The following is a 27425-nucleotide window of genomic DNA, read 5'->3' on the forward strand; positions in this document are numbered from 1 at the left end:
CACACACACCTAGAACACTTAACCACTGAAGCAGATACACATTTGTGTCACATTTTTGCAAAAGCCAAAATAAAAATTTTGGGGCGTTACAACTTTACCCCTTAAAAGAAATTTCGACCATGAACTTTACCTGATCAGAATAGATGAGGATACTTCTGACGCATCACATCCTCAAGCTCCCACATGGCCTCCTTAGTGATATGATTACACCATAACACATTCATTAAAGGGATAGAATTTTTCTGAAGAACTTTTACATCGCGTTCCAGAATCTGAACTGGCTCCTCCTCGAAGGTCAAATCTGGCCTAACCTCAATCTCCTCAACAGGAACAATATGAGTAGGATCTGTGACAGCCCTAAAGTGACCCTAGTCGGAAAGCGGTTTCGGGACCGCTAAACCGAGTCACCAAATTATTTGAATATGATATTTATTGTCTAAAATATGTGATTATGAATGTGAGAAAGTTTTAAGCTTCGATTTAGTAAATTGTATGTGAATTTAGCCAATAGGACTTATGTGTGACACTTTTGAAATGTGATAGGTTAATCTATAAGGAACTATTAGTGCATGTAATCAAAGGGGTAGACTTGTATGTCAATTTTCCCCATTTAATTACTAGTGGCCGGCCATGACAAAGGGTGATGGGCAAAACATGTCATAAAATATGTTGTGTAAATGGTTTATGTTAGAAATGATAAAATAATAATGGGAAGGTAATGATGACAAAAAAAAATGTATGTGGTTGCCCCCCCCATTGCCGTGAATGGAAGAAAGAAAATAAAAGAAAAGAAAAAAAAATGTTCATCTTCTTCTCCTACCTCTCTCAAGCCAAAATTAACCAAGAAATGGAAGAAAGCACACCTAAGGCATTCGGCCATCTTGTGTGGGGGGAATTAAGGTATGATATCATGTGATTCTTTTGGAATTTTTGTGAAGTTGAGTTTGTTTTGGTGCTCATAACATGACCCATGTGTTAATTTTTGAGTTTGTGTTGCAAGAAACATTTGGTTATGTCCTTATATGTCAAATTGATGATAAATTTTTGATATTTGGTGAATGAATATGGGTTTCAGTCATGGTAGATAACAAAGAATGTGGTTGTTGTTCTTGTTAATTTGGATGAATTTTTGGTGGATAGGTGCTTGAATCAAACAAATGATCATGTGTGTACACTAGGTGCTAGTTGAGAAGAATCGGTCACCATATTGGAGGCCATTGCCGAATATGAGTTTAGTTATTGAGAGGGATGAATGTGTTTTGAGTTGATGGAATAAAAGAATGCTTAAAGATGTGTCACAACAAATTATATGTTAAGCTAAGGTTGTTAAATTATCAATCTTTCTTCCTAGCCGAATATGTGTTTATAAAGTTGAGTTGTTAAATAGATTTTGAAGTTAGCCCATGCATTTATTTTTGAATTTAAGAAGAATCATACATTCGACTATGCTTTGAGGTGCTTGGATTGTTGTTCATTGAGTAAATGATTGAGGAATGGTTAGAAGAATTTGAATGCTAAACTAGTTGATTTGTTTGATGATATATATATACATATATTCGGCAAAGGGATAAAATGTGTATTAAGGTAAGTTTCATGGTGATTATGCTTGTGATGTTGGGTTAATATTCGGCATTGAGTAATGTGGGGTAAGGTGATTAATCGGCTATGAAATTAGCTAAATTGAATAGGTATGTTTAATGATATGCTTAGTATAATGTATGATCTTATAACTCGGTTTGGTATTGAGATAAAGGTTAGATGTATGATTGGATTTTGGTATGTGTTAAATTGGTCAATCAAAGATTAAATGATGTGTGATTGTTAAGTGAATAATATTAGTTAAGTACTTAAGCAAATCTATTGTTTTACTTAAGCTTAAGAGCAAAGAGGATCAAAGTCGGATAGGGGAAAAGAGAAAGTAAACGAATAGCCGTGGACATCTAATCGTCGACCACTTCCGAGGTAAGTTTTAAGCGATTAAATGTTGAGTAAATTCAATCATAATAGGACATAATGAGTTGATTTAATAAGATATGATGTGGCCATGATATGTCTTAAACTCAAATGGTAAGTTCATAAGTGTTTGGACTTGGAAATTTAAGAGCAAATTGTAATAATTTGCTTAGACAGCAGCAGTAATGTGACTTTAGAAAATCACTATAAATTGTTGGTGTGGAATTATAGGCTGAGTAAAATGTGTAATCAAAGCTTAGTTGGTCTAGTTTCTTATAAAAGAGACCGTGGAACAAAGAAATTTCCTATAAAGAGATATTTAAAGTTGTGTGGGACAGTGTTAGAATGACTCCGAAATCCCCTATTCTGTTTTTGGAAAATCATTATAATTTGTACAAAAATGGTTATAAGATAAGATTTATATGCTTAGACTCCTTAATGAGTCTAGTTTCAAATGAAATCAAATAGAACACATTATGAATTCTGTACAATGAAAAATTTGATTCGTAGTGAAGAGTGGTCAGATTAGTCAAACAGTAAAACAAGGGAAACTTTAAGAAAAATCTGGTATTGATTGGACAAACCTAAAATTCTGAAAATTTTATGGATAGAAGATATATGAGTTTATATTCAGGGAAAATTAATGGCAATTGATTTTGAGTTTTGTAGCTCCAGTTATAAATAATTTAGTGAGTATCGCTCAGGAAAACAGCTTGTGGTGAATATGTGAATTTGTTGTAAACATTGATCAAACTATTTGAGTTGCTTATAAGCTATGGCTGAAATTGATGTACAAGATAAATATATATATGTGTGATATGTATATGTGGTAAAGTCGAATGGCTAATGTGAAATATATGTGTGATATGTAGATGTGGTAAAGCCGAATGGCGAATGTGAAATATGTATGAGATACGTATATGTGGTAAAGCCGAATGGCTAATATGAAATATATGTGTGATATGTAGATGTGGTAAAGCCGAATGGCGAATGTGAAATATGTATGAGATATGTATATGTGGTAAAGCCGAATGGCTAATGTGAAATATATATAAGATATGTATATGTGGTAAAGCCGAATGGCTAATGTGAAATATATGTGTGATATGTATATGTGGTAAAGCCGAATGGCTAATGTGAAATATATATGAGATATGTATATGTGGTAAAGCCGAATGGCTAATGTGAAATATATGTGTGATATGTAGATGTGGTAAAGCCGAATGGCGAATGTGAAATATGTATGAGATATGTATATGTGGTAAAGTAGAATGGCTAATATGAAATATATATAAGATATGTATATGTGGTAAAGTAGAATGGCTAATGTGAAATATATGTGTGATATGTATATGTGGTAAAGCCGAATGGCTAATGTGAAATATATATGAGATATGTAAATGTGGTAAAGCCGAATGGCTAATGTGAAATATATGTGTGATATGTAGATGTGGTAAAGCCGAATGGCGAATGTGAAATATATATGAGATATGTATATGTGGTAAAGCCGAATGGCTAATGTAAAATATATGTGTGATATGTATATGTGGTAAAGCCGAATGGCTAATGTGAAATATATATGAGATATGTATATGTGGTAAAGCCGAATGGCTAATGTGAAATATATGTGTGATATGTATATGTGGTAAAGCCGAATGGCTAATGTGAATGTTGTAACATGTGATTAAATGTACATGAAACTTGGAAATATATTCCGGGTGAGACCCGATGACTACGTGTGGAGATTATGTCCGGGTAAGACCCGATGACTACATGTGGTGTGGAGATTATATCCGGGTAAGACTTCGTAATAAGAATTGCTTATAAATATATTCAATACGAAAGGTTAAACAGGTATGTACTCCAAGTTTATATATGATGCATACGAGAGCAATCTATGGGACTATTCCTATGATTATGTGACATCGGATTAGTGTGAGAGGTTATGTGAAATCATACGATATATCTATGTCACATGAGCTCACTTTTATGTGAGAGTTTATCTGCCTATTGTATATGATGAGATGTGCATATTTGGTAAAGGGATGGTATGCCCGAAGGAAGAGTGAAATAAAAATACGAACAACTATGTTATAATTTGATTGTTATCTGTTGACACTGCTTAAAACTTACTAAGCATTGTAATGCTTACTCCATTTACTCTGTTTCCTCTGTCTTATAGGTCTCATTGCGAAGCTACAGGCTCGGGGATCGTCAGCAACTAGTCACACTATCACTATCCACCGCTTGTTACTACTATGTTTAGAACTATTTTATGGCATGTATAGAATAGACTAGTGGCGGGAGAATATTTTTGGTTAATGTATATAAGCCATGCGAAAATGACATCTTTTGAATGTTTACTTACTGAAGTTTAAATTTTACCTTTGGCTGTGCTTAGTACTTATTTAAATGAACGATCTTTAATTCAAGAAAAAGTTCAAAATTTTACTGCTCTGACGTGAGTTACAAGTCCGGTAATGCCCTTACCTATTCAGCGGCGGTTACGGGATAGGGTGTTACATTTTATTGGTATCGAGCTACGGTTTAGTCGATTCTAGGACTAACGTAGCACGCGTGAGTCTATTTATACATGCCATAAAGTGATAAAATGATAGTGTGATGATTTTGACTATTAAAATGTGGTTCTTGTATTGTAATGAATCTTGATCCCGATCGAGTTGTAGCAAGCTTCGACTATGAGAATTTGCGATATAACTTCACTTAGATATGTCTAAATTATTAAGTTGATCAGTGCACGATCATGTACTCGTATTTGAATTTCGATTTGGATTGAATTATAAGGGTATAAGTGATGCAATTTTGAAAGAGTGTTATGACTATAAATGTGATTTTTGTACGTGGCTATGGAATTGGAAGTTGAATGGTCGATAAGCATGTTGTGTTTGTATTCAAGTAATGTAAATGATGTACTAATGTGTATTGCTATATGTGTATATGTACATGAGAATTGAGAGTGATATATCCGGGCTAAATTCCAAAGAGCATTCGTGCTAGTGATGTATCCAGACTAAGTTCCAAAGAGCATTCGTGCTAGTGATGTATCCAGACTAAGTTCCAAAGAGCATTCGTGCTAGTGATGTATCCGGACTAAGTTTCGAAGAGCATTCGTGCTAGTGATGTATCCGGACTAAGACTAAGTCCCGAAGAGCATTCGTGCTAGTGATGTATCCGGGCTAGGTCCCGAAGAGCAATCATGCTGGTGAAGTGTATTCGGGCCTTCGTGCCTAGTAGGCTTCGTGCCGGTAATTTGAGCAAAGTTTAAGCATTCATTACTATACGAATTCAAATTTAAATGAGATGATATGTTTAAAAGTGTACATACATGATGTTTATCGACTTGGTTAAGTCATTTCAATGTGTAATAATGAATGAATAAGAGCACTATGTGTGTGAATGATTAAAGGCACTATGTGTGTGCGAATTCCTTTAACCGAGCACTATGAGTGCGAGATCGGTCAGTGGGCACTAAGTGTGTGAAGTGGAATTCATGTAAGACCTCGTGCAGGACGAAGGCATTAATTTGAGATAGTGTGTAAGACCATGTCAGGACATGGCATCGGCTCGATATGTGAGAATATGTAAGACCATATCTAGGATATGGCATTGTAAAGCTATATGTGCTTAATGAGTACCGTAATGATTTGAATGATTCAACGGGTATATTTAAGATGATAAATAAAGTAAGATCGAATAAGTGATACGGGTATGTACGGAAGGTATGTGAAAATCAAATGAAAGTAAAAATTTGTGAGTTCATATTATATTATGTTATGTATACTAAGTAAGTGAATACGTAAAAGATGGTGGATATGTTGTTAAGAAATGAATTCATGTTATAAATGTGTTACTGGATTTAGTCTATGGGATGTTTGAGTATATGTGTACTTTCGATCGAGTTCTGACTTATACATGGATGAAAATGTGGGTTACAAATATGTGGGTTGATGATGTGAATTATACATGTTAATATGTGCTTGATATGTGTTTGAAATGCAATTGTGAATTAAATTAAGTGATTATTGCTTATGAAATCAAGGAAATGAGATATATGTGCATACTTGTAGAAATGTTTATGTATTTGTTTTAAGATAAGAAAATGATTTTATAGATCGATGTGAAATCAATAATGAATTACAATTGCTATCGATGAGCTAATGTTTATATGAATATAATTCAATAAGAGGACGTTATCCTAAACTATGCATCGGTAGAAATTTTGAGGACGAAAATTTCTTAAGTGAGGAGAGTTGTGACAGCCCTAAAGTGACCCTAGTCGGAAGCGGTTTCGGGACCGCTAAACCGAGTCACCAAATTATTTGAATATGATATTTATTGTCTAAAATATGTGATTATGAATGTGTGAAAGTTTTAAGCTTGATTTAGTAAATTGTATGTGAATTTAGCCAATAGGACTTATGTGTGACACTTTTGAAATGTGATAGGTTAATCTATAAGGATCTATTAGTGCATGTAATCAAAGGGGTGGACTTGCATGTCAATTTTCCCCATTTAATTACTAGTGGCCGGCCATGACAAAGGGTGATGGGCAAAACATGTCATAAAACATGTTGTGTAAATGGTTTATGTTAGAAATGATAAAACAATAATGGGAAGGTAATGATGACAAAAAAAAATGTGTATGGTTGCCCCCCCCAATTGCCGTGAATGGAAGAAAGAAAACAAAAGAAAAGAAAAAAAATGTTCATCTTCTTCTCCTACCTCTCTCAAGCCGAAATTAACCAAGAAACGGAAGAAAGCACACCTAAGGCATTCGGCCATCTTGTGTGGGGGGAATTAAGGTATGATATCATGTGATTCTTTTGGAATTTTTGTGAAGTTGAGTTTGTTTTGGTGCTCATAACATGATCCATGTGTTAATTTTTGAGTTTGTGTTGTAAGAAACATTTGGTTATGTCCTTATATGTCAAATTGATGATAAATTTTTGATATTTGGTGAATGAATATGGGTTTCAGTCATGGTAGATAACAAAGAATGTGGTTGTTGTTCTTGTTAATTTGGATGAGTTTTTGGTGGATAGGTGCTTGAATCAAACAAATGCTCATGTGTGTACACTAGTTGCTAGTTTAGAAGAATCGGCCACTATATTGGAGGCCATTGCCGAATATGAGTTTAGTTATTGAGAGGGATGAATGTGTTTTGAGTTGATGGAATAAAAGAATGCTTAAAGATGTGTCACAACAAATTATATGTTAAGCTAAGGTTGTTAAATTATCAATCTTTCTTCCTAGCCGAATATGTGTTTATAAAGTTGAGTTGTTAAATAGATTTTGAAGTTAGCCCATGCATTTATTTTTGAATTTAAGAAGAATGATGCATTCGACTATGCTTTGATGTGCTTGGATTGTTGTTCATTGAGTAAATGATTGAGGAATGGTTAGAAGAATTTGAATGCTAAACTAGTTGATTTGTTTGATGATATATATATATACATATATTCGGCAATGGGATAAAATGTGTATTAAGGTAAGTTTCATGGTGATTATGCTTGTGATGTTGGGTTAATATTCGGCATTGAGTAATGTTGGGTAAGGTGATTAATCGGCTATGCAATTAGCTAAATTGAATAGGTATGTTTAATGATATGCTTAGTATAATGTATGATCTTATAACTCGGTTTGGTATTGAGATAAAGGTTAGATGTATGATTGGATTTTGGTATGTGTTAAATTGGTCAATCAAAGATTAAATGATGTGTGATTGTTAAGTGAATAATATTAGTTAAGTACTTAAGCAAATCTATTGTTTTACTTAAGCTTAAGAGCAAAGAGGATCAAAATCGGATAGGGGAAAAGAGAAAGTAAACGAATAGCCGTGGACATCTAATCGTCGACCACTTCGAGGTAAGTTTTAAGCGATTAAATGTTGAGTAAATTCAATCATAATAGGACATAATGAGTTGATTTAATAAGATATGATGTGGCCATGATATGTCTTAAACTCAAATGGTAAGTTCATAAGTGTTTGGACTTGGAAATTTAAGAGCAAATTGTAATAATTTGCTTGGACAGCAGCAGTAATGTGATTTTAGAAAATCACTATAAATTGTTGGTGTGGAATTATAGGCTGAGTAAAATGTGTAATCAAATCTTAGTTGGTCTAGTTTCTTATAAAAGAGACCGTGGAAGCAAAGAAATTTCCTATAAAGAGATATTTAAAGTTGTGTGGGACAGTGTCAGAATGACTCCGAAATCCCCTATTCTGTTTTTGGAAAATCATTATAATTTGTACAAAAATGGTTATAAGATAATATTTATATGCTTAGACTCCTTAATGAGTCTAGTTTCAAATGAAATCAAATAGAACACATTATGAATTCTGTACAATGAAAAATTTGATTCGTAGTGAAGAGTGGTCAGATTAGTCAAACAGTGAAACAGGGGAAACTTTAAGAAAAATCTGGTATTGATTGGCCAAACCTAAAATTCTGAAAATTTTATGGATGGAAGATATATGAGTCTATATTCAGGGAAAATTAATGGCAATTGATTTTGAGTTTTGTAGCTCCAGTTATAAATAATTTAGTGAGTATCGCTCAGGAAAACAGCTTGTGGTGAATATGTGAATTTGTTGTAAACATTGATCAAACTATTTGAGTTGCTTATAAGCTATGGCTGAAATTGATGTACAAGATAAATATATATATATGTGTGATATGTATATGTGGTAAAGCCGAATGGCTAATGTGAAATATATGTGTGATATGTAGATGTGGTAAAGCCGAATGGCGAATGTGAAATATGTATGAGATACGTATATGTGGTAAAGCCGAATGGCTAATGTGAAATATATGTGTGATATGTAGATGTGGTAAAGCCGAATGGCGAATGTGAAATATGTATGAGATAGGTATATGTGGTAAAGCCGAATGGCTAATGTGAAATATATATAAGATATGTATATGTGGTAAAGCCGAATGGCTAATGTGAAATATATGTGTGATATGTATATGTGGTAAAGCCGAATGGCTAATGTGAAATATATATGAGATATGTATATGTGGTAAAGCCGAATGGCTAATGTGAAATATATATAAGATATGTATATGTGGTAAAGCCGAATGGCTAATGTGAAATATATGTGTGATATGTATATGTGGTAAAGCCGAATGGCTAATGTGAAATATATATGAGATATGTATATGTGGTAAAGCCGAATGGCTAATGTGAAATATATGTGTGATATGTATATGTGGTAAAGCCGAATGGCTAATGTGAATGTTGTAACATGTGATTAAATGTACATGAAACTTGGAAATATATTCCGGGTGAGACCTGATGACTACGTGTGGAGATTATGTCCGGGTAAGACCCGATGACTACGTGTGGAGATTATGTCCGGGTAAGACCCGATGACTACGTGTGGAGATTATGTCCGGGTAAGACTTCGTAATAAGAATTGCTTATAAATATATTCAATGAGAAAGGTTAAACAGGTATGTACTCCAAGTTTATATATGATGCATACGAGAGCAATCTATGGGACTATTCCTATGATTATGTGACATCGGATTAGTGTGAGAGGTTATGTTAAATCATACGATATATCTATGTCATATGAGCTCACTTTTATGTGAGAGTTTATCTGCCTATTGTATGTGATGAGATGTGCATATTCAGTAAAGAAATGGTATGCCCGAAGGAAGAGTGAAATAAAAATACGAACAACTATGTTATAATTTGATTGTTATCTGTTGACACTGCTTAAAACTTACTAAACATTGTAATGCTTACTCTGTTTACTCTGTTTCCTCTGTCTTATAGGTCTCATTGCGAAGCTACAGGCTCGAGGATCGTCAGCAACTAGTCACACTATCACTATCCACCGCTTGTTACTGCTATGTTTAGAACTATTTTATGGCATGTATAGAATAGACTAGTGGCGGGAGAATATTTTTGGTTAATGTATATAAGCCATGCGAAAATGACATCTTTTGAATGTTTACTTATGAAGTTTAAATTTTACCTTTGGTCATGCTTAGTACTTATTTAAATGAGCGATCTTTAATTCAAGAAAAGTTCAAAATTTTACTGTTCTGACGTGAGTTACAAGTCCGGTAATGCCCCTTACCTATTCTGGCGACGGTTACGGGATAGGGGTGTTACAGGATCAAAGCGGTAACGCCTCAACATCGAGACGTGAAATACGTCATGAATACGGTCTAACTCTAGAGGTAACTCCAACTGATAAGCGATTAGTCCCACTCACTTCAGAATCCAATATGCGAGATAAACCTAGGGCCTAACTTGCCCTTACGATTGAACCTCAGAACCTTCTTCCATGGCGAGTCTTTAAGAAACATGAAGTCCCTTACAGAATAATCAATCTCACGTCTCTTCAGATCAATATAGGACTTCTGTCTATCAGAAGCCGCCTTCAGAAGATCCCTGATCAATCGAACCTTATCCTCCATCTCAGAAACCAACTTAGGACCCAGAACCCATCATTTACCCAACTCAGTTCAACATAGGGGAGTGCAACACTTACGTCCATACAAAGCTTCGTAAGGTGCCATCTGAATGTTAGACTAGAAGCTATTATTATAGGCTAACTCCGCTAGTGGCAGATAACCCTCCCAACTACCTTAGAAATCAATAACACAACTCTTCAACATATCCTTCAGTATCTGAATTACCCTCTCAGCCAGACCATCGGTCTAAGGATGGAATGCAGTACTGAAGTCCAATCTCGAACCTAGAGCCTTGCGTAACTTTTTTTAGAATCGAGACGTAAGAGGATCCCTAATAGAAATGATTGAGACCGGTACTACATGCAGTCTCACTATCTCAGAAATATAGAGCTTCTCCAACTTCTAAAGAGAATAGTGGGTCCTAACTGGAATGAAGTGTGCAGACTTGGTCAATCGATCTACGATGACCCAAACAGAATCCTTTTTAGTGGGTGTCAAAGGCAACCCACTAACGAAGTCCATCGTCACTCTCTCTCACTTCCATAGTGGAATCTTAACTCAGCCTTAACCTGCTGGCATGTCAGACATCGTGCCACAAAATCAGTAATCTCACGCTTCAAACCTAGCCACCAGTACAGTTCTCGAAGATCTCAGTACATCTTATTCCCACTGGGATGAATAGCATAAAGGCTACTATGTGCCTCTTCAGAATAGATTGCCTCAGATTAGCATCATTTGATTCACAAATCCGACCATAGAAATAGAGTACCCCATCATTATAAAGCCCAAAGTCTGTAGTACTGCCACTCTCAACCTGACAGAATCGAAGAGCCAATGATTCATTCTTTAACTGCCTATCCCGAATCTATCCTATCCAAGTCAGTTTAACTTGAAGCTAAGCCAACAAACTTCTGTCATCAAACAAACTAAGTCAAGTGAACATCACTCTCAGATCAGTCATCACCCTATGGCTCAACGCATCAGACACCACATTGGCCTTGCCAGGATGGTACTCAATAGTACAGTCATAGTCCTTAAGTAACTCAATCCATATACGCTGCCTAAAATTCAACTCCTTTTGAGTCAGAAGGTACTTAAGGCTTTTGTGATCAGTGTAGATAATGCACTTTTCATCGAACAGATAATGCCTCAAAATTTTTAAGGCAAAGTCTATGGCGGCCAAGTCCAAATCATGCATCGGATAGTTTGCCTCATTCGGTTTGAGTTGACGAGACACATATGCCACAACCTTACCATCCTAATCAGCACACAACCCAGACCCATATACGATGCATCGTGGTATACTATAAACTCCTTTCTAAACTCAGGCTGTATCTGAATAGGAGCTTGAGTCAAAACAGACTTGAGCTTCTCAAAGCTCTTTTACTGTACATCAGTCTAGAAAAAAGGGACACTCTTACGTAGCAACTTAGTTAAGGGCGTTGCAATCAGTGAGAAATCTTCCACAAACAGCCGATAATAACCTGTCAAACCCAGAAAGCTGCAGATCTCTGACATATTATTAGGCTGTTTCCAATCTAGTACAGGTTCAATCTTACGAGGATCAACTCGAATCCCCTCAGCAGAAACTACGTGCCCTAGAAAAGTGACTTCATGAAGCCAGAACTCATACTTACTAAATTTAGCGTAGAGCTATTTCTCACGTAGAATCTAAATCACAACTTTAATATGCTCGTCGTGCTTATCCTCAGTCTTAGAGTATACCAAAATGTTATTGATGAATACCATGACAAACTGATCCAGATAAGGCTAGAATACTCAGCTAATCAAATCCATAAATACGGCCAGTGCATTGGTCAGACCAAAAGGCATAACTAGGAGCTTGTAATGTCCATAACGAGTCTTAAATGTCGTCTTATGCACATCCACCTCCTTAACCCTCAACTGGTGATACCCTGAATGCAGATCAATCTTGGAGAACATAGAAGCCCCTTAAAACTTATCAAACAAATCATCAATCCTTGAAAGAGGATACTTGTTCTTAATAGTCAACTTGTTTAGTTCTCGGTAGTCGATACATATTCTCATAGACCCATCCTTCTTCTTAACAAACAGCACAAGTGCTCCCCTCGGAGACATACTGGGATGGATGAACCCACGATCCAACAACTTCTGAAGTTCAGCCTTAAGCTAAGTAAGCTCCTTCGGTGCCATGCGATAGTGGGCGATAGACACCGGAGCTATACCAGAAAGACGCTCAATCCCAAATTTCACTTCCTGATTTGGAGGTAAACTTGGTAGCTCCTCAGGAAAGACATCCAAAAAATCCCTTACAGTTCTGATGTCCTTCACAGTACAGTCTCTAGAAATGGAAACACTAATATAGGCCAAGAACACCTCACATCCCTTACGAATAAGTTTCTCTGCCATCAGTACAGATACCACATTAGCCAAATAATTTCGACATTCTCCAATCATAACTGCCTTATTTTTCCCTTTAGTTCTCAAGATGGCCTTCTTAGTCGCACAATCCAGACTAACACGATGTTTGACCAACCAGTCCATACCCAGAATCAAGTTAAACTCCTCAAATGGAAGCTTCATCAGATTAGTTAGAAATACCGACCCTTGAACCTCTAGCGAAACATCTCTATACAGTTTGCTAACCTGAACCAATTACCCCAGTAGACTCAGTACAGTTACCTCACCAGAAGTACTCTCAACCAAAATCCCTAAGTTTCCAGACACAGTGCTAGCTACATAGGAATGTCTGAAACCTATGTCTATCAAAGCAAAGTAAGGTACATCATAAATTAAGAACGTACAGGTAATGACGTTTGGAGCACCTTTGTTCTCTCGGTGACAAACAGCATAAACCAGATTAGGCTACCTTGCCTCAGTCTGTCTAGCACCTCTACTTGGTGCTCTTTGTCTATGACTCATACTGTTACCACCCCTCGCTTTACCACGGCCCTTCGATGGCTACTGAACTACCTTCTATGGCTGCACAGTACTAGAACCCAGAGCTTGTATCTGATCAGCCCTCAGCAGACACTCCCGAATGTGGTGCTCTAATGACCTACACCTCAAACATGCCCCAGTCCTCCTCCAACACTCTCCCTGATGGCGTCTACCACAATCTCCACACGGCTGTAATCTAGTAGGAGCAACAGGGGGCCCAAATCTAACCAGCCCTTCAGATCTAACCTTTTTCTTAGGCTTCAGTACCGAACTCGAGGGTTCTGAATCCCTCTTGTTCTTACCCCTCTCACGGTCCCCATTTTGGCGCTCAGCGCGCTTAACCTTTTCAGTGATATTCGCTTTCTCTACCAAAAAGGAGAATTCTCGCTTCCTCTACGAAGCTATAAGTACCCTCAGATTATCCCTAAGGTTGTCCTCAAAATGGACACATATCTTATATTCAGACACCACCATACCTTGCGCATAGTGGCTCAGTCTCAAAAACTCGACCTCATACTCGGCCACTGATCGGTCTCTCTGGGTGAGGTTTAAAAACTCACACCTACAAGCATAAATATAACTTACTCCCATATACTTCTCTTGGAAGCTGAATTTAAAGAACTCTCAAGACAGGCGATCTGGCTGTGTGCCCTCCTTAACAGTCAACTACCACTAATAGGCCTCATCGCAAAGCAACGAGACTGCACCCTTCAAATTCTGCTTAAGGGTACAGTTTATATCATCCATTATCCTCTCAATAGCCTCTATCCAGTACTCAGCCAGATTAGGGGTGACTCCAGTGACACCCCTAAAAAGTTCGGCTCCATTAGACCAGAGTCGTTCCGTAACTGACCGTCGGCCCTCAGATCTAGTGTTGGGCCCAACGACCCTCTCCAGTATCCTTAATATAGCCTGGGACAATGCAACATCCCCCACCATACGATCTTGAGACCCAGTATCAGTAACAGGTGACACTAGCGTCTCACTCGTATCTAGGTTCGGCATGCTGCCCAAAGAAGAGGACTCATCCTGAGCCCCTCTACGACCTCTACCTCAAACTCTAGTACCCCGTCCATAGATACGTCGTGCGCTCATGTCTATTCAGATTTATCTGTATTACGAATTTTTAGGAATCAGTTATGGTTGCAGTATTTATCAACTGATGTTTTATATAAAGCAGTATCATAAATTCAGAGTTTGTTTTTCGTAAGTATAGTCTCTATCAGTTTCAGTTTCAGTATACACTAAATAGAGTGTTTTCAGAACAGACTATCTATAATATCATAGCAGTTTATCAAAATACTTACAGGATCGACGCCGAAGACTTGATGTACCACATTCTTAATCAAATCGTTTCAAATTATTTAAAAATCAGTTCTTAGAAACCAAGTTTTAAAACTCAAAATCTACAGCTGAGTTTTACAACATGGCTTTGATACCACTAAATGTAACACCCCAAACCCATCCTAGACGTTATGACCGAATCTGGCAGTGTCGCATAGAATAGTATTTATTAAGCTAAAACTATTTCCGTTTATTAGCTTCTAATTATCTCTCATCAATTTCAAAATCATTTTCTTATTAATTTGATTCGTTTATAAACTTATTCTGCAGCAGAAGTTTTTAAAACCATTATATTTGAAGAAAACCATTTGTATTTAAGAAAACGTTGTTTTTCATTAAACCGTGTTTTCGTTGAGTTTTACAGTTTAAAAGTCTATAAAAACAATTAAGAAGCCAAAATAAAGGTAAACAGTCCAAAGTCCCTAATTACATCAAAAATACCCCCATACTAGATAATTAAAACCATAAATGAAATTAAAACCGTTCATAGACATGTAGTCACCGTTGAGTCCTCCGCTGCACCGATCCGTCTAAGTTTGGGGATTACCTAAATAGATAAAACAGAAAGGGGTGAGTTTATGTAAACTCTGTGTGTAATACCCACAGAAGACATGCATACAGTCAAACAACAGTCATTAGTCAAATGTAGTCTGGGCCTAACCCATTTCAGTTTCAGTAACAGTTCGGGCCTTAGCCCATTTCAATTTCAGTATCAGATATGCATTAATTAGTAAACATAGTCCTACCCAACCAGCCTCTACACACCATCTCCGTCCATCCCTACACTCTATGTGGGGTTTAAAACACCCACTCATCCCTACACTCCAAGTAGTACTGAATGCAACACATAATCAGTAAATTGCAGCTAAGCTGCTAAATATTAGGCTTAAGAGCCTTTCAGTGCACTTCCTCCAAATACCAACATCCCAACCCAATGCAATGCAACATACAGAATATGACATGCTAATACATGAATATCATTTATACAAACAGTTCAGTATTCATTCGTATAATCATCATGCTCTGTACATACATCATACATACAGTTCACGCATTTAAGGGTCTAAGTAGTGCTTACCGATCTTACAGTAGGTTCACAGTCGACTTGGGCGACCCGTGCAACATTAGAACACATTTCAGTTAAATGGGCTTACACGCCCATGTGGCCTACCTGTGTGGGTCCACATGCCCATGTGGCCCATACAGCCCAATTTGGCCTTGGCTATGTGATCCTAGAATCCCACACGCCCGTGTGGACCTACACGCCTGTGTGGCCTACACGGCCCAAATCAGCCTAGCTCGTGTGTCGTACAAAGCTTACCTGGCTATCACAAGGCCATGTCTTGTGCGCACGACCTGGCCTCGTCGATCACATGCCGGTGTTATGGCACACGGCCTACCACATGGGCGACCACACGCCCGTATGGCATAGACAATTTGAGATTTCGGCTTCACCGAATCTGTTTTCTGCGTTTTCAGGTACACACCTGGTATCGATTCGCTGTGAAACCACTCCCGAGCCTTTCAAAGCCTAACATTGACATAAAAACACCCAAAATCAGACTTAAAACACAATCAATTCGTGCCTACAAAATCGACAACAACCAATATATTCCTATAAATAATTAAACCCACACTCCACCTAACCACCAGACCAGCAAGCCCATTCCAATATATTCTTATAAATAATTAAATATATGTCCACTCTCCAAACGCAAGGCTTAACTCAGAAAAATATCAAAATTTGCCAAAAATGGAGCTTAAACTTGGGACCTCTCACACACACCTAGAACACTTAACTAATAAAGTAGATACACATTTGTGTCACATTTTCGTAAAAGCCAAAATAAAAATTTTGGGGCGTTAGAACCTTTCTAATATTAGCATGGATTAAAAACTCAACTAGAGATTATGAAATAAAATTAGTAGTGTTAAAGGTCAAATTCGGCCGAAGTCTTTGATTGCATTTTTGTTGAGATTCTGAGTTCAAGAATTGAGGCTTAAACTAATTCAATGTCATCCCTACCTCATAGCGAAACTAATACAATGTCATCCCTACCGCATATCGAAACTAACTCAATGTCATCTTTGGGCGAATATTAATTAGTCATCCAAAAATTAGGGAAGATAAATCTAGAAATTGTGAAAGTTTTAGATATTTTATTATTATACGGATAAATCTCAAGATGAATTGTAATTTAAAATATAAACTATAAATATACATGTTTTTAGATTGAAATTAAGAAATTATTAATCGTGGACAATAATGATATTATTGTGTTTCAAGTTTGATTTGTTATTGGTATGTGGGTGGACTTGTCTGGTGCCTTGTGCATTAGGTGTTCGATTTTACCGACTCAAAAATGTTGTTTGATGCATGTCATTTTAGGTTTTTATTAATATAAATTTATTGATTCAAAAATATTAGAGGAAGATTTTTTTCATGAATATATGTAATTCTTTTATGAAACATAAATAATTGAATTAAAGTTTTAATTATATATATAATTCAACAATAATAATATATATTAATAATTAATATAATTTTATGATATTACTTAAAATATAAATAAATGATAATTCTTTATTTTTTAAATGTATTCATAAGTATTGCAAATTCATATTAAAATTTTATTAATTAGAAAAGTAATTAATAATTTTTTTTATGTTAAATTACAAAGTGAAATTGTAACCTTCTCAACTCGGCCTAGACTTTAGATTGAGATTCGAGAGGTTACATTGGCCACCAAAATGACCTAGCATAATTATTGGAGTTTTAAAAATAGTTAATTAAAACATTTGTTTATTTTAGAAGAAAGTTTAGTCTCTTTTTTTAAAAAAAAAAAAACACAAGAGTTTGAAAAAATGATTAAGTTTAACATCTTCTTTATAACGGTGTTTACTAATGAAAACTTAGTTGAAAATCCAAACTATTGAAAACTTAGTTGAAAATCCAAACTACTTTCTTAATAAAAAAACATTTACCATTTAGTAGCGAAAAAGTGATATTTACGTAACTTTAATAAAAACCATGTTTCATGTATAATTAGAAAAAAAATCGTATTATAATAGCCTGAATGATTTAAATGTCATGCATGTCTAAGTAAAAATCGTAAACTAAGTCCCATGTCATAGTTCATAAATAATACAATCTTTTAATGGAATTAAAGAATAATAATGAAACTTAAAATATTAAGAAAAATAAAATGAAGCCGAGTCCTCCCGAATGTCGTGTCCGCATCCTAACTTTGAGGATTATCTAAAAAGATAAAATTTAAAAAGGGTGAGCTATGACGCTCAATGTGATTTCGATTACAATAAAACCAACACAAGCAGATGTTTAGGAAACATTAAATAAAATTGCACATAGTTTTCAAATCAGTTCTGTGACAACCCAAAATTGACCCTAGTCGGGATGTGGTTTCGGGACCACAAAACCGAGGCATAAAAATAATTTAAAATTTATTTTGATGCCTATGATATGTGTTAAATTGTGTGTGACATTTTGATGATTTGATTTAGTGTTATAAATGTGAATTTCACTAGAAAGGGCCTAGTAGTAAACTTTGAAAGTATGATGGGAAGATGTGGGATGACTAATTGATCATGCATGCAAAAATAAGGGATTTGCATGTCAAATTTCCCCAAAGAAGCATAGTGGCCGGCCAAGGTAGGTGTTGATGGGCAAGGAAATATGTTTCCAACATGTTTGGTTAGTGAGTTATGTATGAAGAAATAAAATAAGAATTAGCATTAAAGAAATGAACAAAAAAAAAAGATGAGCATGGATGCCCCCTTGCCGTGAGTTGTAGAGAAAGAAAAAAATTTGTTCATCCATTTTTCACTTCTTTGGCGAAAATACTAAGGAAAAAGGGAGGATTTTTGCTCCATTTTTGGTTTAGAAGAGATCTAGAAGGAGATTTGGCTATACTTGCATCAAGATTAAGGTATGTATGAGGTTGTGTCATGAGATTCATGCATGTTTTAGTTTCTAACTTGATGTTCATGCTAGCCATGGTTCAAATCCTTGTTATGCCATAGAAATGGTATTTGGCCAAGGTTGATATTGTGTTTGTGACATCCCTAATTTAACCCTAGTCGGGAAGTGGTTTCGGGACCGCTAAACCGAGTCACCGACATGTTCAAACGTAATATTTATTGTCTAGAATATGTGAAAATACATGTGTGAATTTTGAATTCTTTGATTTAGTTAATTTGATTGTGAATTGAAAGAAAAGGACTCATGTGAAGGATTTAAATATATGTGGCTATTTTAAGAGGTTAATAAAGAATGAAGTAAAATAAATGGAGTTGCATGTCAAATACTCCATTTATTTTGGATAAGTGGCCGCCATGACAAGTTATGGGCAAGGGAAACATGTTTCAAACATGTCTAGCTAATGGATTATGTAAGGAGGAATAAAAAAAGAAGCATGGGAAATAAACTAATGAAAAATTAAAGGAAGAAAACAAAGAAAAAAATGTGTCCATCATTCTCATGCATGACCGAAAAAAAAAAAGGGAGAAGGAAAAGGCTTCATACTTTGGTTCTTCTTAGCCGTGTAGAAGAGGAAAAAGAGGAAGAAATTCAGCCACCTTGAGCTGGAAATTAAGCTCAAGATCTTAAAGGAGAGGCGTCCAACAAGGGGAAATCGAAGGTCATCGAGTAGCCGACTTGGAACTATTTTACCTAACACAAGGTAAGTCACTAAGCATATATTTGGTGTTGGTTTAAATGATCATAATATATATGCAATTGTGTTTAATGAATTGATGTGTAAATGAAAATGTATGTGTATGGAATGATGCCATTGTTGAATGTATGAAGGCAGCAAAATGCATAAGGTATTGGTCACGGCACTAAGTGTGCGGGTATAAATGGACACGGTGACAAGATTGGCACTAAGTGTGCGGGTTTAAAATTGTACAGCACTAAGTGTGCGAGTTTGATTCTATAGCACTAAGTGTGCGAGCTGAAAATATATAGCACTAAGTGTGCGGATTCACTATATGCTCTTGTATTACAATTGGCACTGAGTGTGCGACATTATCGAGTTAATCCGGACAGCGAATCGGTGCGTACCTCGAGCTCATGACGAATAGAGAACACGTTCATGCTTGGGGTTGAATTTGGTAAGCCTTAAATCTATGTGATGATTGAAATTGTATGGTTGTGCTGGAAATTGAGTTAATGTGTAAAATGCTTGATTATCTTGTTGTGTAGAATATGAAATGTGGATGTATGAATTAGTGCGAGATTGGACCGAAAGGTCCGAGGTATTATGGTATAGATTCGATATGGACGAGTACCTAGCCTCATTTGTTGTACATGTAGTAGTAACTTTATCAGTGGATTGACGAATGCTTATGACTTACTGAGTTGTAAACTCACTCGGTGTTTTCTTGTCACCCATTTTAGGTCTCTTGGACTCGTATTGTTGCGTGCTCGGAACCGTCGTTGAAGTCATCACACCGGCTGAAATCTTGTGGTATTGTTTTTTGTTGTTGAAGAACATTTGGCATGTATAGGCTATTATATTTTGTCGAATTGTGGGTTGTAAACTTTAAGCCATGTGAAAATGGCCTATGTGGTCGTCGAGTGGGATGCTAGAACCTATAGCCACGAGTCTTAGAAACTCAAATTTTGTTAAGGTGGCCATAATTTGTGTCATGTATGATGGATGATTAAGGCCAAGGAAAAATTCATGAAATTGGCATAGTCTACTGCAGTAACTGTTGCGGACAGCAGCAGTGAGATGAGATTGAAAAATCACTAAAAATAGTAGAAGTAGAATTAAATAGTGAGTAAATTATGGAACTGATCCTTGATGAATCTATTTTATATGGATTAAACGAAACGACCATATGAGCAGTATACTGGGAAATATTAAAGTTCTCGTGAGACAGGGCCAGAACGATTTCTGGGTCCCCTGTCGCGACTTTGAAAATTACCATAAATTATCCAGAAAGAATTAGGAGTCATGCCTTATATGTACAGATTCCATTTTGAGTCTAGTTTCATTAGAAACAAACGGCACCAGTATTAAAGCCCTGTACAGAAAGATATTCAAGTTGTAACGCGCGGAGGTCAGAGCAGTCGATCCCTGTAACATGGGTGACTTTAACTAATAAACTGTACCAATTGGCCCAACCAAAATTCTAAAATAAATCCATGGATGGGTATATGAGTCTAAATTCAGGAAAATTTACAAAACCAGTTTCCGAGTTTTGGAACTCGAGATATGATTTTTAAGGCGACGGTGACACAGTTTTCCAGCCTGTCCAGAAATGCCAAATTGGTCGGTACTTTAAGAGGATTTGTCTCGTTAACCCCTCGTGTCCGACACGGCGTCGGTCACGAGTTAGGGTGTTACAATTTTATTGGTATCAGAGCTATGGTTTAGTCGGTTCTAGGACTACCATAGCGCGTGTGAGTCTAGCTATACATGCCAAATTGATAGTGCTTAATAATGTGATGACTTGACGGTTGAAATTTTTGTTTTGATTAGCGATGGAACCGGGGTAGAGAGACCTTGGCGGATGACGTTGAAAGTGTAGCGGCTGCTCACGTGCAAGGGACACCGCTGTTGAGCCTCGGTCATCCGCGAATAATCAAAATGAAGGGCGAAACAAGCCTTCTTCACTATGATGAATGAGTGGGTCGCGCAATATGCCCGAACCAACCCGGCTGTCCGACCATTCCAATTTAAATACTCCACCCCAAGAGCCATAATGCCTCCGATTCTCGATCCTGTGAGGCTGAGTAAACCACACGTGGACTTGATTAGGAAGCGTGGGGCGAGGAGTTCAAGGCCATAGTTCTTGATGATGCCGAAAAGGCCGAGTTACGCTCGATAACACCATTAGAGTGTTAGATGAGTGTCATGCACACCGACGAATGTCTTAAGTGTGCTATATCCTTGTTAGAGACTCGACTTACTATTGGTGGAGGACTTTAATTTCCATAGTCCCAAATGAGCGAGTTACTTGGGATTTCTTCCAATCCAATTTCGAAAGAAATACATTAGTCAACAGTTCATCGATCGAAGCGTAAGGAATTCTTGGAACTCAAGCAAGGCGGATGATCAGTATCAGATCTGAACATGAGTTCGTAAGACTTAGTCGGTATGCTCGGAGTGTGTGGCTGATGAGGTTGCGATGTGCAAAAGATTTGAAGAAGGATTGAATGAAGAGTTAAAGTTACTAGTGGAATTTTGGAGATAAAGGAGTTCGTGACACTAGTCGAGCGAGCTGCAAGCGGAAGAACTTGGGAAGGAGAAGAAGAAGGCTGAATTTGAAGCAAGAGATTACCGTAAAAGATCGACGAGTAAAGCTCCGTTCTCGGCTGTAAAGAGGTTCAGGGAGGACACCAGTAAGTCGAGGACGACTGCGGGAATTTCCATTAGAGCCCGACCATTGACGGACTCCGAGCTACTTGATAGCTAGTGTGGGCAATAATCGTCAAGAGAGACTGAATGCCCCCAATGTGGAAGACGACACCTAGGTGAATGTTGGGGTAAGTCTGTAATAGGGCTGTTATGGATGCGGTTCGAAGGACCACTTCATTAGAGATTGCACGAGCTAGATGAGAGGAATAAGACGCAAGGTGCAAGACCTAGTGGAGCGACGGTGGAGGTAGGCCCCGAGAATCTCTGGAGGTAGGGGTGGTAATCAAAGAGGAGCCTCTAATCTGCTGTCCGATCCGAGACCCGTACTCTGCTAGAGCATATGCCATCCGCGCACGAGAGGAGGCATCCTCCCCGACGTTATCACTGGTACTTTTACTCTCTTTGATACTATTGTGATTACATTGATTGACCCGGCTCTACTCACTCATATGTATGTGAAACCTTAGCATCGATAAGACTCTACCGTTGAGTCTCTTGAGTTCGTAATTCAGTGTCAAACCCTTTGGGTCAATACGTGCTTGTTGATAAAGTGTGCAAGAGATGCCCCTAATAATTCGAGAATCTGTTTTCAAGATCGATGCTTCTACCATTTCATGAATTCGATGTTATTCTTGGTATGGATTGGCTGCCGTGCATGATGCAAGTGGTGGACTGCAAAAGGAAAACCATTGATTTGAGGAGTGCAAATAATGAGGTAGTCCGAGTCGAGTCTACTGATTTAAAAGGAGTGCCAGCAATAATATCTTCTATGACCGCTCGAAGGTATGTGAAAAAGGGGTGTGAAACATACCTTGCGTATGTGTTTGGAAGTAAAGAGATGGAAAGGAAACTCGAATCGGTACCTGTGGTTTGTGAGTATTCGATGTTTTTCTGAGGAGTTACGGGATTGCCACTGGTTCGAGAAGTGGAATTGACATCGGTTGTACCGGTACTACGCCGATTTCAATAGCCCGTATCGTATGGCATTAACGAATTAAAGGAATTGAAGGTTCAATTGCAAGAATTGACGGATAGAGGTTTCGCTCGACCGAGTTTTTCTCCATGGGCGCTTTGTATTGTTTGTGAAGAAGAAGGACGGAACCATGAGGTTGTGCATCGACTATCGTCAACTCAATAGAGTGACGATAAAGAATAAATATCCATTGCCACGAATTGACGATTTGTTTGATCAATTAAAGGAGCCTCGGTGTTTTCAAAGATAGATTTGAGGTCGGGTACTATCGGTTGAGGGTCCGAGAATCGGACATACCCAAAACCGCTTTTAGAGCGAGGTACGGTCACTATGAATTCTTGGTGATGCCGTTTGGGCTCACTAATGCCCTACGGTGTTTATGGATTTAATGAATAGAATTTTCAGGCCATACTTGGATCGGTTCGTAGTTGTATTTATCGATGACATTTTGGTCTATTCGAAGATGAAACCGAACATCTTGAACACGAGGCTAGTGTTGCAAATCTTACGAGATAAGCGAGCTTATCGCAAAGTTCAAGAAATGTGAATTTTGGTTGAAAGAGGTTAGCTTTTTGGGGCACGTGGTGTCCGCATCGGTGTCGGTGGACTGAACAAAATTTGACCATAGTCAATTGGAAACCTCAAGGAATGTTACCGAAGTTAGGAGCTTTTAGGGCTTGCGGTTACTACCGACGGTTTGTGAAAGGATTCTCGATGATAGCCACACCCATAACAAAACGCGCTTGAAAGATGTCAAATTTGAATGGACGGAAAAGTGTCGAAAAGTTTCGACCAATTGAAAACCCATTTGACGAAAGCTCCAGTTCTAGTACAGCCGAATCGGCAAAGAGTTTGTCATCTATAGTGATGCCTCCCTACTTGGGTTAGGTTGCGTATTGATGCAAGAAGGTCGAGTTGTGGCCTATCGTCGAGACAATTAAAGCCACATGAGAAAAATTATCCAACCCATGACCTCGAATTGGTCGCCATCGTATTCGCCTTAAAGATATGGCGACATTACTTATTTGGTGAGAAGTGCCAAGTGTATTCGGATCACAAAAGTCTCAAATATTTGATGACTCAAAGAGACTTAAATCTGCGACAAAGACGATGGCTCGAGTTGTTAAAAGATTATGAACTCGTTATTGATTATCACCGGGAAAGGCCAATGTGGTTGCGGATGCCTTAAGTCGAAATCACTTTGTTTGCTTTCTGACGATGAATGTACACTTGTCTATTCTACCCGACAATGTGTTAGTAGCGAATTAAAGGCCAAACCATTGTTGGCTCATCAAATTCGGGAAGCTCGAAAAGTTGATGAGGAGTTGCTTGCAAAACGGGTGAGTGTGTTACGAACAAGGAATCGAGTTTCAAATTGATGATGACGATTGTTTGAGGTTCGAAGTCGTCTGTGTGTTCCAAAGAATTCGAACTTATTTCGATAATTCTAAATGAAGCCCATTGTAGTCGAATGTCAATCCACCCGGTAGTACTAAAATGTACAATGACACAAACGCCAATTTTGGTGGCCGGTATGAAACGGGACATTTCGAATTTGTTTCAAGGTGTCCGATATGTCAACAAGTGAAAGCGGAACATCAAGTGCCATCGGGATTACTTGACCGATCATGATACCCGAATGGAAATGGGATCGAGTCACAATGGACTTTGTATCCGGACCGCCATTGTCGGAGTAAGAAGGATGCGATTTGGGTCGTTGTCGATAGACTAACTAAGTCGGCTCACTTTATCCCCGTCGTCACGGATTTTCAATGGACAAATTAGCGGAATTATACGTTTCTCGGTTGTGAGATTACACGGGGTGCCTATTTCTATCGTGTCGGATAGAGACCCAAGATTTACGTCGCGATTTTGGAAGAAATTGCAAGATGCTCTGGGTACCAAGCGCATTTTAGCACCGCTTTTCATCCCCAAACCGATGGTCAATCCGAGCGGATAATTCAAATACTCGAGGATATGTTGAGATGTTGCATCCTTGAGTTTAGTGGTTCATGGGAACGGTATTTACCTTTGATTGAATTCGCCTACAACAATAGCTTTCAATCAAGTATTAAGATGGCGCCTTACGAGGCTTTATACGATCGTAAATGCCGTACCCCATTATTCTGGTGAACTTAGTGAAGGTAAATTCTTGAGGTTGACTTGGTTAAGGATGCCGAGCAAAAGTTCGAGTAATTCGTGAAAGTTTGAAAGTCGCCGGATCGCCAAAAGTCGTATGCGGATTTGAAAAGAAAAGATGTTGAATATCGGGTTGGAGACAAGGTCTTTCTCAAAGTTTCACCACGGAAGAAGGTGCTTAGATTTGGCCGTAAGGGCAAATTGAGTCCGAGGTTCATCGGTCCATCTGAAGTATCTGAACGAGTTGGGCGATGGCGCATCGATTAATATTACCCCGAGCTCGAAAAGATTCACAACGTTTTCCATGTTTCGATGCTTGACGATATAGGTCGACCCGACACGTAATTACTCCATCCGAGGTCGAGGTTCACCCTAATTTGAGCTATGAAGAAGAGCGGTTCGCATTCGATGCGTGAAGTAAAAGAGCTACTGAAACAAGAAAATTCCATTAGTGAAGGTGTTGTGGCATAAACACGGGATGGAAGAAGCCACTTGGGAACTTGAGGACTCTATGAAAGAGCGATACCCGAGCCTATTTACGGTAAGATTTTCGGGACAAAAATTTCTTAAGTGGGGAGAGTTGTGACATCCCTAATTTAACCCTAGTCGGGAAGTGGTTTGGGACCGCTAAACCGAGTCACCGACATGTTCAAACGTAATATTTATTGTCTAGAATATGTGAAAATACATGTGAATTTTGAATTCTTTGATTTAGTTAATTTGATTGTGAATTGAAAGAAAAGGACTCATGTGAAGGATTTAAATATATGTGGCTATTTTAAGAGGTTAATAAAGAATGAAGTAAAATAAATGGAGTTGCATGTCAAATACTCCATTTATTTTGGATAAGTGGCCGACCATGACAAGTTATGGGCAAGGGAAACATGTTTCAAACATGTCTAGCTAATGGATTATGTAAGGAGGAATAAAAAAAAAGCATGGGAAATAAACTAATGAAAAATTAAAGGAAGAAAACAAAGAAAAAAAAATGTGTCCATCATTCTCATGCATGACCGAAAAAAAAAAAGGGGAGAAGGAAAAGGCTTCATACTTTGGTTCTTCTTAGCCGTGTAGAAGAGGAAAAAGAGGAAGAAATTCAGCCACCTTGAGCTGGAAATTAAGCTCAAGATCTTAAAGGAGAGGCGTCCAACAAGGGGAAATCGAAGGTCATCGAGTAGCCGACTTGGAACTATTTTACCTAACACAAGGTAAGTCACTAAGCATATATTTGGTGTTGGTTTAAATGATCATAATATATATGCAATTGTGTTTAATGAATTGATGTGTAAATGAAAATGTATGTGTATGGAATGATGCCATTGTTGAATGTATGAAGGCAGCAAAATGCATAAGGTATTGGTCACGGCACTAAGTGTGCGGGTATAAATGGACACGGTGACAAGATTGGCACTAAGTGTGCGGGTTTAAAATTGTACAGCACTAAGTGTGCGAGTTTGATTCTATAGCACTAAGTGTGCGAGCTGAAAATATATAGCACTAAGTGTGCGGATTCACTATATGCTCTTGTATTACAATTGGCATTGAGTGTGCGACATTATCGAGTTAATCCCGGACAGCGAATCGGGTAAGTACCTCGAGCTCATGACGAATAGAGAACACGTTCATGCTTGGGGTTGAATTTGGTAAGCCTTAAATCTATGTGATGATTGAAATTGTATGGTTGTGCTGGAAATTGAGTTAATGTGTAAAAATGCTTGATTATCTTGTTGTGTAGAATATGAAATGTGGATGTATGAATTGGTGCGAGATTGGACCGAAAGGTCCGAGGTATTATGGTATAGATTCGATATGGACGAGTACCTAGCCTCATTTGTTGTACATGTAGTAGTAACTTTATCAGTGGATTGACGAATGCTTATGACTTACTGAGTTGTAAACTCACTCGGTGTTTTCTTGTCACCCATTTTAGGTCTCTTGGACTCGTATTGTTGCGTGCTCGGAACCGTCGTTGAAGTCATCACACCGGCTGAAATCTTGTGGTATTGTTTTTTGTTGTTGAAGAACATTTGGCATGTATAGGCTATTATATTTTGTCGAATTGTGGGTTGTAAACTTTAAGCCATGTGAAAATGGCCTATGTGGTCGTCGAGTGGGATGCTAGAACCTATAGCCACGAGTCTTAGAAACTCAAATTTTGTTAAGGTGGCCATAATTTGTGTCATGTATGATGGATGATTAAGGCCAAGGAAAAATTCATGAAATTGGCATAGTCTACTGCAGTAACTGTTGCGG

The sequence above is a fragment of the Gossypium arboreum genome, chromosome 5, assembly GCF_025698485.1.
Source record: "Gossypium arboreum isolate Shixiya-1 chromosome 5, ASM2569848v2, whole genome shotgun sequence".
NCBI classification, from domain to species: Eukaryota; Viridiplantae; Streptophyta; class Magnoliopsida; order Malvales; family Malvaceae; genus Gossypium; species Gossypium arboreum.